General features: G+C 32.6%; 1 long non-coding RNA gene across 2 annotated transcripts; it reads left to right on the forward strand.

The window, feature by feature from the left end:
- The first annotated feature begins 6,001 nt into the window (after window positions 1-6,001).
- On the forward strand, window positions 6,002-10,824 carry LOC138886837 (uncharacterized). Of its 2 annotated transcripts, XR_011405750.1 has the most exons (7): window positions 6,002-6,507; window positions 6,618-6,686; window positions 8,036-8,157; window positions 9,504-9,594; window positions 9,726-9,848; window positions 10,459-10,561; window positions 10,656-10,824. It is a non-coding gene; the product is annotated as an uncharacterized lncRNA (long non-coding RNA). The 2 variants fall into 2 exon arrangements; XR_011405751.1 differs by lacking the exon at window positions 9,504-9,594.
- Window positions 10,825-13,442: the final 2,618 nt, after the last annotated feature.

Below are 13,442 nucleotides of genomic sequence, written 5' to 3' on the forward strand. Positions count from 1 at the left end.
AGATAAATATAGAGTCAGCATCCACAACTAAACTCTTTTTTTCTCTTTTTTCGGATTTTTTATTGACGAGCACTCATCACTTTAAAATTCTGGATCCGTCACTGAATTTGGTCGAAGTTCCAATGTTACCTCTTCGTCCCAAACGTGCCAAACACAATCTCTTTATATATCTAGTACATGTATAGAAGTCTGCTTGTTCTTAGCATTTGGGTTCAAGATCATGTTTCTAAGATTTTTCTCATATTTCTAAAGAAGCAAAAATTGTGGTTATTTAAGGTAAAATGTAATTTCAAGTTTTAAAACACTCCCTTGAGATGTTGTATGAAATTCTAGTATGTGTCTTATACTTTGCTATGATGGTAAGCAACCTCCACTTCCAACCAAGAGGTTGTGAGTTCGAGTCTCCCCAAGAGCAAGGTGGGAAGTTCTTGGAGGGAAGGATGTCGGGGCTCTATTTGGAAACAACCTTTCTACCTCAGGGTAGGGGTAAGGTCTGCGTACACACTACTCTCCCCAGACCCCACTAAGTGGGATTATACTGGGTTGTTGTTGTTGTTGTTAGGAAACACTTGGGTGGCGCTTATTTGTGGATAATTTTTAATCTAAATCTCGTACGAAGATTTTCTTTCTTTCAACTACTCAAAGTCAACTCTTTATTTCACCATATTTTACGATTTTAATTACGATTTCTAGAACTGGATCTGGTTTCTTTTTCCTTTTTATAGTTTACGTAGTGGTCTGATGGTAAGCAACCTCCACTTCCAACCAAGAGGTTGTGAGTTCGAGTCTCCCCAAGAGCCCAAGAGCAAGGTGGGAAGTTCTTGGAGGGAAGGATGTCGGGGTCTATTTGGAAACAGTCTCTCTATCTCAGGGTAGGGGTAAGGTCTGCGTACACACTACCCTCCCCAAACCCCACTAAGTGGGATTATACTGGGTTGTTGTTGTCTTATACTTTGTTCTAGTGATCGTAATGCTAGGTAAAAGTGTTTTGCTTTTATTAATTTTGATATAACAAGTTGAAAGCATCCTGGTTTCTTTTGGTTGATTTTCTCTTTGACAAAGAGGAAACATTATAAATATTACTTTTGTATGTAGTATATTGCTTTTTTTTTAGCTTCGGGATCATTACAAAACTAAAGAAGTAATGATATGCTTATCTTGTGTCTTCTATTTTTGTATATTACATAGAACTAAATCTTCCTCTCTAATTTTGTTTCTTTATTTTATTTGCATATACACTTGGAGCAAAAAAATGGAGTCTCACTCGAAACTCAGCACTACCCGAGCATGGAATCGTCATATCTCATATTTTTATAGATGCACCGGATAGCAAGAAAACAAGCGAAACGCTTGGGACGACTATGGCGTCTTTCATTTTTCTCTTATCATCTGTTTAATTTCTTTATGATTGTCGATTTATTTGGGGTTTTGTCTTATATTAGATTTGGTACTTAAACCTTGTTTTGTTTAGTGGCATTTACTCTAGTTAATAATAAATCGCCAATTTTAATTACATGAGTCTTAAGGGTTTTTTAAATCAACAATTTGAGATAATGGCTTTATTTATTTATTTCTTTATTTCTAAAATATTTTCCCACATCAATTTTGGAAATACTTAGTTTTCTTTGTTAGCATTTGTCCATAAAAAGTTTGCTTCTTTCTTACAATGTTCAAGTCTAATTAAGATTTTTTTTTTGAAAAATGGCCTTTGTAGCATTTTTTTGGCATATCAAACTCAAGTTTTACGCATTTAGTAATATTTTAGTATATAAAAATACTCACATGTTATTTTCCAACTATGTATAAAAATATTAAATTTTTTACTTATAATAATTAACCTAAGTTTAGTCAGTTAACCATTTTTAATGGATCTTAAAAGGTGTCTTACCCCTTCCTTTTGAGATAACTAGAACCCTTACATAGAATTTTTAAAACTAAGCAGGCCATATAAAACAGAGCTAATTTTAAGCATTACTTAGTTAAAATTGGTATCCTAATTCACCGTTAAAATAATTAGGTGGCGACTCTCTTTAATTAATTAAACCTTCAGAATTACCAATATGTTATACTCTAATTTGACCCGTGTTAAAATGGGGTATAACAACTACTATTGACGAATAAGCAGATTCTGATTTTTTAATCTCAATTGGATTTGAGTGTAATTGGATGTAATTACATAGTTTGGCATGCTTGTCTGGCCAAGTAACTACTTGGTCAACATGGAATTGGGTATAATTGGAGAGGTGTAATTACACTCCAATTCTCAAGGAGGAGGTGAGAATTGGTGGTAATTACACTGTGTAATTACAAGGTAACTTTTTAATTTCTTTCCTTTTTGTTTTTACTTTAATTTATTTTCTTTATAACTTTTTGTTTCTATTATTTTATTTTTTTATTTTTACTTTTTAATTTCTTTTTAAAATTTTAAATATATTTTTCTTTGTACATTATTTATCTTTTATTTCTCTACCTTTACTTCTTGTGATTTCATGTAATTGCTTGTATATTTTATTTTTTATTTGTTTTATTTTCTTCATTTAGTGTAACTGCGTTATTATTCTAGTTTTTGAAACTATACCTCCTGATATTAGAAATAATAAGTCATTAACAAACTTGACATATAATGAGTGATGTCATTAAAGTAGAACTTCGTTGTTGAATGATGTTATAAATTCATTATGTTTCTTAATCTTAAGTTGTATTGGAACTTATTTTTATTATGTTGGAATTTGACATATGTTAAACTATTTTTTTTTAATTTGAAATTGTGATAGTTACACTTTACTTGTTTTAGCAATATTGGCTTGTTATTCATTTTTTTTAGTTAGAATTGATAGATTAGTTTTGTCAAACATTTGAATAATGTTATAACATTATATTAATAAATATTAATTTATTTTATCAAACATGCATTCCATGTTGTTCTTACAAGACGTATGTTTTTAGATTTTATAACTAACTAAAGTAAATATTATTAATTTAGAAAATATATATCAATTATTTTTACAATATTAATTATAAATATATGATGACTAATTAATTTATATTCTAGAAAAAATATGCATCTTAAATACCAAATCTAACATCATTTATATATATTTATATAAAATCATTTATAGGCATATATTTATTATATTAACTTTTAAGTTTTGATAATTACTTCATTTAAAATTTAATCCAAGTGTGTAATTACACTTGTACAACCAAACAGTACGCTTGTAATTACACTGTAATTACATTATGACAAACAAACAGGTCGTCGCAATTACAATACTGTGTAATTACTAGGCTGTATAATTACTAGCCTAGTAATTACACCAATTCCAATTACCTGGTGGCTTTCCAAATAGACCCTAAATATGTTAGCAAATATTTACTTTGTTTTCCTACACCTGGGACTCCAAAAGGTCCACAAAAACATTTACATCACTGTCATATTTGAAGTTGCACCAAGAGCACAAAAATTCCAAAACTATAGGGCTGCTTGATTCAAGGTATTAAGTGCATTATCGCGGTAAAAATTTTGGGATTCAATTTATCCTATGTTTGGTAGGAGGTATTAGTTAAAACCACTATTATTTTTATACCAAAATCTTGGTAAAAGTTATCCCACATAGAAGGTGGAATTGATTATCCAGAAGATAATCCTAGTTTTGCTAAAACCAGTATTTTTTTTTTATCCTATATAAAAGGTAGAATTGATTATCCAGGCTACAATCCCAGGATTATAATCCCATATAAAAGATGGGAGTGGGATATCCTAATTTTGAACCAAACGACCCCTAAAGATGTTGTGTATCTATACTGTACTATTTCTTTCTCTCCACAATGTTCAACAAGTACAAAGTGGGACACTTTTTCATGTGTGTCAAATTGCTTAATTACTTTGTCTGCTTACCAGCTTGTCACAGAAGCCTTCAAGAGTAGATTTTGTTTATGTAACTTCAACATTTTCACTCCTATGCAGCCCCACTGTTCCACATAGCTACTATAGACCATTTCACTGGCTGGATCCTATGTCTTTCTGGATTTCATTCACATAGGAAAGGTCTTCTTAGTTTGTCCAATTGATTTACAATTACCTTACGGATTGGATGTAAGGATAAGCAGTATGTTAGTATCTCGTCTACTATGCTATTTACAGGGTGTCCCTCTGTCATAGATAAATAATCTGCTTTTATATTCTCAACTACATTCTACCACATTAGTCTGTCTTCCTTTGCCCTTAGAATCTGCCCCAATTATGTAGAGGGGAAGTTTTCCGCTTCACGGCCCAAAATCTTATTCAAAAACGGAATGTTACAAACTGAATTGACTGGGAATATCATTAATCAACAACAACAACAACAACAATTCTTCCGTATAATCCCACTAGTGGGGTCTGGAGAGGGTAGAGTACGCAGACCTTACCCTACCCTGGAGTGGTAGAGAGGTTGTTTCTGGAAGATAGGAATATCATTAACCCAAGAACATAAATTCTTCATATCCATCAAAACCTAAGTCTCAATCACGTCCCTCAAAATCCCAAATTTCTACACTGGAGGAAAAAAACATTTTCAATCAACCCAATTGGAGAAGTAATCCTCAAAGGACTTTGTTTTCTTCTTCTTTTCATAAGAGTTTTTTTCTATACTTACATGTCCTACTCACCATTTTTCCTTTTTCTGAAAATTATTCCCAAAAGGATAGTCATTTAACCAATCCTAAATATTTCAAATAATCAAATAAGATCTTGTATCCATATAAACAACAACAACTATGCCTTAATCCCAAACAAGTTGAGGTAATCCTCAACCATGTAACTCCATTTAAACCATCTCATGCCAATATTATGCATATACAAATAAATGTTACTCCTTCTAGATCATCTCAAGCCAATATTATGCAAAGACAAATAGAAAATACTAGAAGTTCTGTATATTTATAAGATGTATAAAATCTCTCAAAGGCTAAACCACTTACAGAAAGCATAAGCCCCAGAGTAGAAGTGCTAACATCTAACTCTCCTCTACTAATATGTCTCGCCTATATCGATCTTTTTCTTCCATTGTGCCCTATCTTTTCCTAAGCCTGCATGCCTCCCTAGAACTAGCCCCATAAAAATCTTATACTGAAAAGTACATTTAAACTCAGCCCAAATTCAGATATTATCCTTCATACCATCTTTTTTTTTCAGCCAATTTCAAGAAAGAACATGATAAGAGAAAATATACGCACAACAGAACCTTAACATTGAATTAGATGCCAAAAAAAAAATTGAATTAGAATTCATTCAAAGCAAAATTTCGATAACATTTGAAAATTTCAAAATATACGTACAGGAAATCCAAAGGCGATCAATTATCTTCGCAATTGCTGGTACTGGCTTCACCGCGATCCTCCGATTTACAGCAATGGTGATCTTTTTTATCTGATTGATTTTCATTTTCATCGCCATCGCTGTCATCCTCATCAAAAGGCTTTTCCTTGTGAAATATACAGCAAATCTTAGAGCTCCTCTTGTCGAGGAACTCGTTGTCCACAGTACCTTGCTTCCATGAAACGCTCTTCTTCTTCGGTTTCAGTTTCAGAGTTAGGGTTTCTGTTGGATGTTGCTGCAGCTGTTCAGACGATGAGGAGGAGGATTCCGATGAGTTGTTTAGGGTTAGGGTTATTGTTGCTGTTGTTGTTCCGGTGGTCGCCGGTAATGGTGATTGTCTTCCGCTTCTCGCCATTGTCGGGGCTCCGGTTCTAGCGGTTCTTCTTTTGGAATTTCAAAGTGTCGGTTAACAAAAGGCCAACTTGTTTGAGCCATAAGATTTTGCCATGTAGCAATTTTAGGCCAAATTAGTTAAAGTTTAGGTAATTAGTTATTATAATTTAGGTATAACTAATTTCTCTTTTTAAAAAGTCGATTCCGTTTTACATTGCGAAGAAGTTATCACCACATATAACTCTATTCTTTTTTAATTTTTAAATACTACTATATTTTTAAACTAAAAAAGAACCCACACGCATTCACATTCCAATTCCCACAATCTGCACGATCTTAGTAATTGTATGAAAACAAAGCGTCATATAACTAACGGGATCCATGTAATTGCTCTCTAACATCCTCTTCAACTCTAACCATTTTCTTCTCCGATCAATCCTCTACTACATCGAGATTCTGCCTCCTTTAAGATCCTCTTCAACTCTAACCATTTTCTTCTCCGATTAATCCTCTACTGTACCGAGATTCTGCCTCCTTTACGGGTACCTTTCAGCCACAAAGAGACTCAGAGATTTATTGCACGTATCTTTCTATTTTTTGTTGAGATTAACATTATCAAAAGTAATACTAGCATGTTTTTGTCTTTACGTTGTGGAAGTGTGTCTTGTCTTAAATCGAAACTTAAAAGAGTCTCGTAATTTAAGTATGTGTTTGAACCCAACAATCGTTTAATCAAAACCTAAAATCGCTAAATCCAAGGGCGAAAAGAAATCAACAAGGGAGAGAGGTTTACCGATTGTGATAAAGATTTGAAGGTATAAAGTTTCATGCTTACGTCATGTATCTTTGTATGAAATTCTTCTTCTTCTTTTTCATTTTTTCCATAGTAGGCCTTATATTGGGTTTCCCCCTTTTTGGGATTCAGTTGTCGGAGCCGGAGCAACAATCTATTGGATCACGGGAACTCCACCGAATATTTTTTCTCTTTCTTCAGGTACAGCCAAAATTAGTACATAACAAATCAGTATTTGAATTGTAATTATCTTCTTTCTATCAACAAGGAATAGATTTTTTGAGAGACTAGAGAAAATATTTTGAAAGTTGAAATCTCTTCAATTCTCAAAAGTATTGTGCCCATTTGCCTCTGTTTCCATCTATTGTTCGTTGCTACTGTTGTTGTTGATGATACATAATATGGCATGTCTAGATTTCTTTCAGTTTCCCTTTGTGTAATATGCGTTTAAATCCAAAATTTCATATTTATAGTAATTTGCAAGTTGTGAAATCCTCAAGTACACAAAAATGGGGTGTTGCATTAGCAAGCAGGCGAAAAAAAGGTGTCTATATCAATGAGGAATAATCTGTGGAATCCACTGATCATGAGAGCTATTGCTCAAGTTTTTGGTCATAAATGCTTGTGCCTAAATAAAGTTTTTGCATTTAATTCAGAGGAAAAATTTACCTATCAAAGGGTTTAATTGTTGAGTCTGAAAAAGCCTATTTTGCCCTGCAGCGTAAGGCCAGAATTTTTGAAAAATCAAAATATCTTTTTTTACAGATAAATTAATTAGAGAGGAAACAATTGTAGATAACGGAACGGTCTCTAGCCAACCTAAAAAAAATTCTTCAATTCTATCACTTTATGCCTTTGGGATAGTAAGTACATCCATAACTCAAACCCTTAGAAAGGTTTCTCCATATAGACGTGCATGAGAAACAAAAATGCTTTAAGATGACTAGACATAGTTAATAAGCATCTTGAGAATTGATTTAGTGAAGATTTCTGTGTGTTTTTATGATCATTGGACAAACAAGTGTGCATCGCAAGTGTTGCAGTTATCGAATACGACAGACCTGATAGTCCTTTTTTAATTGAGGTTATTTTGATGGATGAAAAGATTAGGTTTTTACACTTTAGACTTACTTCTATTTTGAACTATTTACATATTCGTTAATATACTACAGTCATATACTATTGTGTTCATTTTAGCACGTTACATATTGACTATTTCTCAATATGCGGTATTAGCACTTGATGCTCATTCTGTTAAGATTGTCCATGGATGAGACTAGCATGGCGAATCCGAGTTGCAAAAAGAGGATAATGGAGTTGAGCTACTATTTTAGTAATTCTCTCAAGAGTTGCTCGATCATTTTGTCCACAAGGAAGTAAATTTATGCAATTTATTTTTTCATTAAACCATTGATTAAAAGTGGAACAATAACATGTTTTTGTTGATTATTGCTTGATTTATTAAGAAAATGGTAATTCCCTATTTGAGCATACTTCCAAGGATGATTTTTCTAGGCTATTTTTTTTGTCCATCATATTGGCTATTGCAGAGGTTCTATTTGATGGTGTCGGGCTACTTTGAAGGATGAGAAGCGATCAAGATTAAAGCGACTATGTGATTTGTATTGGCTCTGCTTAAAATAAAATTTTGTGCCATTTGGGGCTCATTGAGGTAAACATTCTTCTACATTTAATCTACTTCGTACATAGTTGCTCTCTAGGAGTTCTGGTGCTACGTATGATTGTAATGAATTAATATGTTGCAAATTTATTGGCTAAGTAAGGATTTTTGCGTAGAAGATCATTCCTGACCCTCACCAAAAACAAATTATCAATTTTTTTTTTGTAATTACCATAAAATGAACTTTAAACCCAAGCTAAGCAGTTTGATTCCATGACTCTCATACACATCCATGACAGTTCCATTCCTTTGGTTCTCCTCCTCTCTTCGGCATCTAGCAACTTTCCTCTTTCGTGTGTATCTATATTTCTTGATGATTTATGAAGAAAAACAAACTTAAACTTCTTTAGTAGTTTGTACAGTACTTAGAATATAATTGATTTTTTACTATTTTGAAATTGGAAAGACGCTATCTTTCGCTATTATTATCATGGATAAGATCATTTTCATCAACAACAATATTGTGTTTGCTTATTCTGTATTCACTTTGTTGGATTCAATTAGGTAATACTTAACTTTGATCGCAACCTCCACTTCCAAGAGGGGTTGTGAGTTCGAGTCTCCCCAAGAGCAAGGTGGGAAGTTCTTGGAGGGAAGGATGCCGAGGGTCTATTTGGAAACAGTCTCTCTACCCTGGGTAGGGGTAAGGTCTGCGTACACACTACCCTCCATGAACCCCACTAAGTGGGATTACACTGGGTTGTTGTTGTTGTTGTTGTTGTTAACTTTGATCGCAGCGTAAAGTGTTATCACCATCTTGTGTTGTTAGAGAGTTATAAACTTTTATTTGATATTTATTCTGATTATTTGTTGAGAATGTGAAATTCTTTATAATAAAAAATATTTTTAAAATTCTAAACTATAGGAACCCCCCCCCCCCCTTTGGGATAATAACCTCCCATTATAGAACTTTTGGATGGAAAATAGGAAAGAATGTATTTCGAAATCTTACACGCACCATATATAACTATGCTTTTTTCCTATCTAAATATGTTTGCATCTTAAATGGTTAATCAATAATGAAGATGTGCATATACCAAACATGGATCCTTCTAACATTATTTATAGATGATTAGAACCAATCGGCTAGGACTGTTATTTCTTGGCATGACCAATGCACCAATAAATCTGACACAAAATTAGCGGAAAGGAAGACGAGAACATAAAAAATATGCTATGATGGATGTGATGGGTTTAAAATAAACTTTAAACAGAATCTAAGTGATTTGGGAATAAGTAACAACTATTCTACTTATGGTCTTACGTTGTTGTGATGATAAAGCAATAATCTTATTTTTAATAGTCTACATGTTGAAGCGAATGAGTTCCTGTTGCAGATACATATAATATTGTACAACCAGTTGTCATCCGTGACTCTCATGTTCTATAGCCTCAATGTTACAACAAAGTTATGTCAAAATTAGGCATGTAAGTATATCAACAGGCTCATTATGGGGATTGTCTAGAATTAGATTTCCAGCAACAGTATAAAACTTTCTTGATTGTGAAAATATTGTACATCTCTCACTGATATTTGCTTCTTTCGTTATGTACTTCAGGATATGAGACGGCAATCAAATGAAACTAGGGAGACAATAGTAATACTTACTGTGCCACAACTAGAGGCTATAGTGAATTGAGGTGTTGCTCTGCTTTTGGATTGAGACCCTTTTTTGGGGAATGTAAGAATACTCTTTTCTTGATTATCTATGTTGATTTTCTTTTGAATTTGAGATAAATTTTAACCTTGATCTTTACATGAGTGCATAAGATGGAAGTTCCTTTTAATGTCTTTGCCTTGAAGTTTTCATGTTCAAGTAATCTAATACATCGTTGTCTTTTGCTAATAAATAGAGAACTTTTTATTGCCTTATAGCTGGGTAAGTTTATTTTTTTTGCCTTTATTGATACCTGGTTTTACTGCATGACATACCCTTATTAGTTTTTTTTTATTAGATACTAAATTTAGCAGCACACGGTAGGGTGACCAATATTAAAGAGGAACGAGGAACAAATGTTTTGCCGATCAATTCATCTAATAGTTTGTAATATACATCTGTTTCTACGGGTAGCAATAACTTACCTTAAGTATGCAACAGAGAACTTTGTTCCTAAACTGTAAAGGAATAAGTAGTTTCTAATGAAGGTGTTTTCGATTGGAACAACATGATGGCTGCTATATCAATAATTGACACATAATCTTGATGAGAATTAATGTTCTTATTGTATGCATTTTATCTAATACTTAAAACTGTTATATAGATTCTGCTAACAAGGATTAGGTATTTCTAGGATTTTGGTTATCGATACGAGTCTTCATTTGTATCATCGACCAACATGATTGACTTGCTCATGTGCGCATATACTTGTGATCCAATGTACAACACAATTGAAGGTGATGTCTTAATTACTGTGATTATATATATCTTTAACTGTTTTTTATTTTTTGTTGATCACAACATGAGACAATTTTTTTTTTGTATTCTCAGGTGGACTAATCCTTTTAAAGCCAAGTACTGGTGTAGCATTACCCCAGTATGATGTAACTTCTCTTGATAATTGGTGGTCCCTGTCAATAATTTTATAGAGAAAATCCGATAAAATTCATCTATTTGTTTTTTTGGTTTAATTCCTCTGAATGTGATTGCTAAATGTAGTCTGCAATTTATATATGTTTCTAATATCTTTTTCCCCTCTTTTTTCCTTTGAAACGATCCGCGCATCGCGCAGGTAAGTATACTAGTAACGTATGTAAAAACAAAGGCAACTTGGGGTGTGTTTGGTATAACGAAAAATATTTTCCGTGAAAAATATTTTCTTGGAAAACAAGTAGTAATTTTATTCATTTTCCAGTGTTTGGTACGCAAATTAAGGAAAATGACTTCTAAAGAGTATTTATAAATAATTTAGATATAATAAACATGAAGCCATAAACTTTCAAACCAACAACCTTCTGAACCCACAAATTTCATAAACTTTCGAACCGCTAAACTTTCTAAACTGTGGAATTTTGAACCCGTAAACTTTATAATTTCTAAACCCGTAAACTTCCAAACACATAAACCTCCAAACTCATAATTTTAAAACTTGTAAAATTTTGAACCTTTAAACCGATAAATAAAAAATTAAAACTGAAAAATATATTTAAAAAATATTTTTTTTCCGGAGGGGGAGGGGGTAGGGGCATGGGGAGCAGTAAAACAAAAAAAAAACAGAAATTTAAATTACAAAAAAAAGCAACTTTTTTGAGCGGGTTGGGGGGTTGGTGCAGAAAAACGAAAAAACAAAAATTTGAAATTGTAAAAAAAAACAGTGTGGGGGTGAGAGTGTGAGGGGGTGCAGTGGGATGGAGGGGTAGTAGGGTGGGTGGTAACGGAAAAACTGAAATTGAAAAAAAAAGCCTTTTTTGGAGAGGGGGTGGGGTTGGGAAGGTTGAGAAGGAGTTTTGGAAAATGTTTTTCTTGTTTTTGATAAGAAAAATATTTTCTTCCAATTAGAGGAAAATAAGTTCATAAGGAAAATGTTTTCCAAAACATTTAAGCCAACTAAACATGGGAAAATTGGAAAATATTTTTCGAAAAATATTTTCCTTCATACCAAACACACCCTTGTCCTTAAACAAATTTGAACTTTTCTAAATTTTACTTCCACTAAAATATTGTGTACAAATTATGTTGATATTATTATATAAGGATTATAATATGGAATTAAATAATAATAATAATACTTATAAATATATTTTTATTGGTAGTTATTTGGTTTATTAGTATAAAATATGTATTTGATTTTACGTGAGGTATATTATAAAATGAGTTACATGGGGTGTAGTATAAAATATATGTTGATTTTACGTATGATAAATTTGGATAAATTTTCATTTTCAATTTTAGTCTTGACTCTCTTAAATGTCTTTGGAAGAAGAACTTTTAGGAAGGGCATTTTTGTTATTTGATTATTTTATATAATCCCTAGATTGCTATTTCACGTTAAGTTAAATATAAATATACAATTACGATATAATTAATTCAGAGATCATATATACAACAACAACAACCACTATAATCTCATGTGTGGGGGTTAAGGATGATAGTGTGTACGCAGACCTTATCTCTACCCCAGAGGATACATAAATTATTTCCGAAAGACTCTCGGCACAAGGATCCACATATCATATATACCAAAATCAAAACAACAAAGCGTAAAATAAAATAATCTCATATTTTGTTCCCAGATTTTTATCTCTTATTCTTGCAATCAAATGTATAATTATGTTAAGTTGAGATAAACCAATAGAATAGACTCTAAACTATTAAGTTTGAATGAAAAAGATCAATTACAAATTTACTATAAATTTCATTAAAAATTGAATTTGATTTGGAAAGAAAACGAGTATGAGCTCAAATTTATATTCGAGCTTTTATTGCCCCACTCATGAACGTGTCTGGGTTTATTATCGTGTATTATGCCTTTATTAACAACGGCTAAGGGGTCGTTTGGTATGAGACATAAGAAGGTATAATGGTTGTATAAAAATTTAATACCATCTTAATATTTTGTTTGATTAGCAAACTAGATATAAGTTATCTCGGTGTTAATTTTAACGCCGGAATAACTTATACCTTATAGAAGGTGGGGTAATTAGCAACGGTATAACTTATACCTTCTTTATTAGAAATTATGCAATTATCATTCTTAATACAATATACCAAACAATGAATAAATAACAATCCCAACATTAGGGGTGGGCATATATCGGGTAAAACCGATAACCCGAACCGTTAATTCTTTATTAGGTTATCGGGATTGGGTTATTGAGTTAACGGTTCGGTAACAGGTTAAATTTTATTTTTTATTGGGTTATCGGTTCGCGCTCGGTTCGCATTTTTGTTATTGGGTAAAAACCGATAACCCAATAAGAATGATGTAATTTACTAATTTACCCTTAAGTATATACTAGGGTTATTTATTTTCCTAATTCCCTCTTCACTCTTCACTCTTCAGTCTTCAGTCTTCAGTCGTTTGTCTCTCAGTTCTCATTCTTGTTTCCGTCGCAGCCCCCAAGAGTCAAGATGCAAGACTCACCACCAGTTCTCCGCCAGACATCAGTAGATACTGCATAGAAGTGAGAGCGTGCTTTTGTTAAGAAACAACAAAAGTTGGCAGTTTACACGTTCTAGCGTTTGATTTCTTTGTTTTATGTATTGCAAATTTTTTTAGTTGTTTTATCTTATCGGGTAAACCGATAACCGAACCGATAACGATATATAACCGATTAA

This window comes from Nicotiana sylvestris, chromosome 3 (assembly GCF_000393655.2).
Source record: "Nicotiana sylvestris chromosome 3, ASM39365v2, whole genome shotgun sequence".
Lineage (NCBI taxonomy): Eukaryota > Viridiplantae > Streptophyta > Magnoliopsida > Solanales > Solanaceae > Nicotiana > Nicotiana sylvestris.